At 39.3% G+C, this 6,567-nt stretch overlaps 1 pseudogene; it reads left to right on the top strand.

Annotated features, from left to right (window-relative positions):
- Positions 1-204: 204 nt before the first annotated feature.
- LOC124245993 (intraflagellar transport protein 20 homolog) lies at positions 205-741 on the top strand (annotated as a pseudogene).
- Positions 742-6,567: the final 5,826 nt, after the last annotated feature.

A 6,567-nucleotide genomic window follows, 5' to 3' on the forward strand; every position in this document is an offset into this window, starting at 1 on the left:
TGGGCTGCAGCATGCCGCCATACCGGGGGGGGGGCGGGGCAGCTACACTGTGTGGTCCTCCAGGGCAGGCACCATGTTGCACTCATCTTTGTACCCCCAGCATCTAGCGGTGTTGGCATGTCATAGGCACTCAAGAAATGTGTGTTGAATGAGCAATGCCTGTGACAAGCAACCGGACTTTATTCTTTCCTGACCCTTGCTCCTATGACACATCTCCTCCTGGCTGCCACTATCACCCTTCAGAGCAGAACTTCCCTAGAGAAGGCAGAAGGGAAACAGCTATGGCCAAGACATCCTGGGCGAAGCAGGGCTGCACTTTGATGAGCTGAACAAGCTGCGGGTGTTGGACCCAGAGGTTACCCAACAGACCGTAGAGCTCAAAGAAGAGTGCAAGGACTTTGTGGACAAAATTGGCCAGTTTCAGAAAATAGTTGGTGGTTTAATTGAGCTTGTTGACCAACTTGCAAAAGAAGCAGAAAATGACAAGATGAAGGCCATTGGTGCTCGGAACTTGCTCAAATCTATAGCAAAGCAGAGAGAAGCCCAACAGCAGCAACTCCAAGCACTAATAGCAGAAAAGAAAATGCAGCTCGAAAGGTATCGGGTTGAATATGAAGCTTTGTGTAAAGTAGAAGCAGAACAAAATGAATTTATTGACCAATTTATTTTTCAGAAATGAAAATTTCATTTTATAGCAGAAGGGCAAAAAAAAAAACAACCCCAAAACACCACAAAACCTCTGTACCATTCCAGTGACTTGACTAATGACCCAAGTTGTCGTGTGAGATGGTGTGTAAGGAATGCAGCATCTCTGAAGGCAACAAAACCAACCTGGGGGGGGCGTGTTTCAGATATTAGTGCGTACCTGCTGGTGAACACCCAGTGGCCATGGTGGCCTGGGTTCTCACCTCTTGCATTCTCAGTCTGAACTGAGCAGTCTGTATACTTTGATCCTTTTTTGGTAAATTCACAAAGCTTTGGAAGGAAAAGCAATAAATTATTGTTTTCAAAAAAAAAAGAAAAAAAGAAAAAAAAGAAAATGTGACATATATACACAAAGGAATACTACTCAGCCATAAAAAGAAGGAAATCTTGCCATTTGAGACAACATGGATGGACCTTGAGGGTATTCTGCTAAGTGAAATAAGTCAGACAGAGAAAGACAAATAATGTATGATTTCACTCATATGCGGAAACTAAAAAACAAAACAAATGAACAAACATAACGAAAACAAACTCATAGACCCAGAGAACAGATCAGCGGTTACCAGAGGGGAAAGAGGTGTGGGGAGGGTGAAATGAGTGAAGGGGATCAATTGTATGGGGATGGATGTTAACTAGACTTACAGCAGTGAACACTATGTAGTGTATACAAATATCGAATTATAAAATACACCTGAAATATACATATAATGTTGTATACCAATTTTACCACAATAAAAAAGAGAAATGAAGCACTCATACTTCTACAACATGGATGAATTTTGAAAACATTATGCTAAGTGAAAGAAGCCAGTCACAAAGGCCACATACTGTATGACTCCATTTATATGAAATGTCCAGAATAGGCAAATCCATAGAGACAGAAAGCAGATTAGCAGTTGCCATGGAATGTCAGGGGGGAGTGGGGATGAGTTGTGACTGCTTAATGGGTATGGGGTGTTTATTTAGGGTGAGAAAAAGTTCTGGAACTAGATAGTGGTGATGGTTGCCCAAGTTTGTGTATGTACCTAAGGCCATTGAATTGTACACTTTAAAATGGCAAATTTTATGTAAAGGAAAACATTCCCCGTTCTCAACAATCCTGACACCAAATGTGTGAGTTTTATACACCAAGCAATTCTCCAATTCTCTGTGAATACCAACTTGGTGTCCTACAATTTAATTCAATGCTGACACTACCCAGAATTAGCACAAACCCCACAGATTAAGGGATCAGTCCCACAAGTCTGCCCCCCGCTTCAGATGCCAATCACAAGTAGTGAATTCCTAGGTTACCCACACTTCTTTTCAGCTTGGCTACAAATCAGGGGTTCCCATGACCCCCTTCTCAGATTCAGTACTTTGCTATAAGGGCTCAGAGAACTCAGGGAAACATCTTACTTACATTTACCAGTTTATGATAAAGGAAATTATAAAGGATACAAATGAATGGCCAGATGAAGAGGTACTTAGGGAGAGCTCTGGAAGGGTCCTGAGCACAGGAGTTTCTGTCCCCATGGAATTTAGGGTATACCATCCTCTCAGCACATGGATGCATTCACCAAACTGGGAGCTCTACACACCCCTTAGTTTAAGGATTTTTATGGAGGCTTCATTACTTAGGCATGACTAACTATTAACTCAATGTCTAGCACCTCTCTTCTCCCTGGGGGATGGGGAGTGTGGCTGAAAGCACCAAGCCTGTAATCATCACTTGATCTTTCTGGTGACCAGCCCCCATCCTGAAGCTATACAGGAACTCATCAAGAGTCACTGCATTAGAACAAAAGACACTCAGATCACCCCCAGAAAGGGATTTAGGAGCTCTGTATAAGATAATTTTGGCACCCCTATCATCCAGGACATTACAAGGGTTTTAGGAGCTCTATGTCAGGAACCAGAGTCAAAGACCAAATATATATTTCTTATCATGTCACATCTGTTACATCTATTTTACTATAATTTTTAAAAAGTCAGCAAAGGATGTGAATAGATATTTCTCCAAAGATGGCCAATAAGCACATGACAACATGCTCAACATCATTAGTCATTAGAAAAATAAAAATCAATACTACAATGAGATGCCACTTCACACCCACTGGAATATTTATAATAAAAAATACAGGCAATAGCAAGTGTTGGCTAGGACGTGGGGAAATTATAACCCTCATACATTGCTGGTGGGATTGTTAAATGGTGCAGCCACTTTGACAAACCCTCTGGCTGTTCCTCAGAAAGTTAAACATAGAGTTACCATATGGCCTGACAATTCCACAGCTAGGTATATACCCTAGAGAAATAAAAATGTATGTCCACCACAAAAATTTGTACATGAATACCAGAACTACTCATAATATCCAAAAAGAGGAAACAACTCAAATGTCCATCAATGGATGAGTAGATGAGTAGATAAACAAAATTTGTTTTATTCATACAATGGAATATTATTCTGCCATAAAAAATGAAATATTGATATAGGCTACAACATGATGAATCTTGAAAACTTTATGCTAAGTGAAAGAAGCCAGTTACAAACAACCACATAATTTATGTTCTGTTTACATGAAATGTCCAACATAAGCAAATCCACAGAGATAGAAAGTACATTAGTGGTTGCCTGGGACTGAGAGAAGAGAGGAATGGAGTTTGACTACTAAGAGGTATGGGTTTTCTTTCTGGGATGAGGAAAATGTTCTACAATTAGACAGGGGTAATGGTTGCACAACTTTGTGAATATACCACACATTATTGAATTTCACATTTTAAAAGGATGAATTTTATGGTAGATGAATTATATCTCAATAAAACTGTTATTTAAAAAAAACACTAGTGTGTTTATAAATATTTCCTAATCTGATTCTTTCTGAAGCCAAACATCTGGATGGAAAAAAAATAAGGGGCCAGCCTGGTGGCATAGTAGTTAAGTGTGCACACTCTGCTTCAGTGGCCCAGGGTTCACAGGTTTGGATCTCAGGTGCAGACCTACACACCACTCATCAAGCCACACTGTGGTGGCATCCCACATACAAAAAATAGAGGAAGATTGGCACAGATGTTAGCTCAGGGAAAATCTTCCTCACCAATAATAATAATGATAATAATAATACCAGTACCCACCATATGTAATAAAGTGCTCTATTGTCGATGCCTCATTTTAAGAGGTACACTGACGAAGTGGAGTGTTTCCAGAGGAAGGTAAAGAAAACAATAAAGGAGGTTGTCCCAGGAAGAATGATTGAAAGAAAAGTATGTTGTCTAGAGAACAAATACTTAGTAAGGAGACATGAATGCTCCTTCAACCATCTGAAGGTATACTATGCTGAAGAAGGATTAACCCGCTACTGTGTTTTCCAAAATTTAGAGTTTAGACCGATAGATCGAAACTGCTTTTGTCCAACATAAGGAATGGGCTTTCTTAAAAAGCAATAAAGTTCCTGTCATTTTAGTTGTCCTAACACCAGCTGAAAATTGTTCATCGGTCAGGGATATTGTTAAAATAAGTTCTCCATGATGCGAAACATTAAACTATATGGCCTGAGAGGTCTTTACCAATTCCAGATTCTGTGCTTCCAAGTTCAATTTCTGATACTTATTTTCATCATACAATTACCTATGGACCTTGGGGAAAATGGTTTGTTTATAGTAAGCATAAAATCATGCTTAAGAATGAGTAAATATTTAAAATTACAGAAGAAAATTTGAAGTGAGTTTCTTGTAGACAGCATATAGTTGGGTCATGGTTTTTGTTTTTGTCCTTTTTTTTTATGTTTAGGAAGATTAGCCCCGAGCTAACTGCTGCAAATCCTCCTCTTTTCGTCGAGGAAGACTGGCCCTGAGCTAACATCCGTGCCCGTCTTCCTCTATTTTCTATGTGGGACGTCTACCACAGCATGGCTTGGCAAGCAGGGCCATGTCCCCACCCGGGATCTGAACGAGTGAAGCCCGGGCCGCCAAAGTGGAATGTGCGCACTTAAGGGCTGCGCCACCAGGCCAGCCCCTGTTTTTGTCCTTTAATCCACTCTGCCAATCTATGTCTTTTAATTGGTATACTTAGACCACTTACATTTAAAGTAATTATTAATATATTAGGACTTAAGTATGACATTTTATTATACGTTTTCTGTTTATTTATTGTTTCTTCTTCCTCTATTTCCCTTTTCTTATCTTCCTGTGAGTGACTTGAACATTCTTTAGAATTCTGTTTGATTTGTCTATAGTGCTTTAGAATATATGTCTTTGTATAGTTTTTTAATGGTTACTCTAGGCATTACAATATACATATTAACTGGTCATAGTCTACTGATATTGACAAGGTAAATCACTTCCAGTGAGGTGTAGAAATCTTACTTCCATTTAGGTCTATTTAATTTCCTTACTTTTAAATATAAATGTCAAGTATTTCCTCTACATACATTAAGCACCACATTAGATGACATTATAATTTTTGCTTCAACCATCAAAATAATTTTAAAAATTCATGAGGAACATAGTCTATTATATTTACCCCTACTTTTACCCATTCCAGTTTTTCTTTTTCCTTCCTAAAGTGCCATTCTGCTTAGGTTATCATTTCCTTTCTGTTTAGGGAACTTCTTTTAGCCATTCTTTGAGGGTAGGTCTGCTTGTCAAAATTTTTCTTTTCCTTCATCTGAGAATATCTTTATTTCCCTTCATTTTTGAAGCATGTATTTACAGACATAACATTTGTGTATGGATGCTAAACTGAATCACCAATTAGTCTTGCTCCATACCACCTCCTTTAGTTTTCTTTTTTCTTTCTTTGTAAACATGCTTTATTTATTTATTTATTTATTTATTTATTTATTTATTTTTGCTGGGAAAGATTTGCTCTGATTTAACATCTGTTGTCAGTCTTCCTCTTTTTTTTTCTCCCCCAAACCCCAGTACATAGTTGTATATTTTGCTTGTGAGTTGTGAACTGAACCTGGGACACTGAAGCCGACCATGCCGAACTTTAACTACCAGGCCATCAGGGCTGGCTCTCCTTCAGTTTTCTTGATACTTCAGGTTTGCCTTTTTTTCCTTGTGGCTAGGACAACTGCCCAATCAGTGTATATGAATCTGCTGGGTTTCTTAAATAGTCACATGGATACCATAGATGATACCGAACCTCTTAATCTCAAGTTCGTGTGCCCAACAGGCAGTAAGCCAATCACTGAGATACCAGTGCTTGGAGATGGAGAAAGGCTTATTAAAATTGGCCAAAACAAGAAGGCAGGAAGATAGGTTCTCTCAAATTTTCCCTAATGAGAGAAGAAAGCAGGGGGTCTTTATAGAGCTAAGGGGCTTGGGAGGAGGAGTTTCAGAGAAACAAAGGGGAAATTTGTCTTTCTTTCACTCCAGGTAAGCCCTTGGACAATCAGAATTCTGGGCATCAACAGCAGCTGGGGGCTGGTTATCTGGTGATCATAACTTCTTTAAAGGTATTTTTTCTTCTGTAAAACAAGCTCATAAATCCTTGTGACCCACAAGTCACTCCTCCGGTTAAACAAGAAAACAGCAAGTTAACAAGATTAACTTCTTTTCATCTGTGTCTGTGTGGGGATCAAGGATGAAGGGTAATCATGTTCTTATTAAATATTTACAGTAACCCTGAGGTCCCCAACTTCATAGAGATGTTCAGGTGTGACAGTGAACAGGCATTTTGAGAGGGCCTTAATACTCAGCCCAGCCTTCCCTGTGAAAACTGGGATGGGGTCCTGGTAAATCTACTTCTTGCAGACGGCTTTTAAAACTCATGACTATGAGGAAGCATGAGCGTTTCAACAGTCTTGAAAACATGATGGAGTTTCGGTTGGATTTGGCTTAGACTAACAAGTTTAGATGCAACAGTGAAAAGGCCTT

The sequence above is a fragment of the Equus quagga genome, chromosome 10 (genome assembly GCF_021613505.1).
Source record: "Equus quagga isolate Etosha38 chromosome 10, UCLA_HA_Equagga_1.0, whole genome shotgun sequence".
NCBI lineage: Eukaryota > Metazoa > Chordata > Mammalia > Perissodactyla > Equidae > Equus > Equus quagga.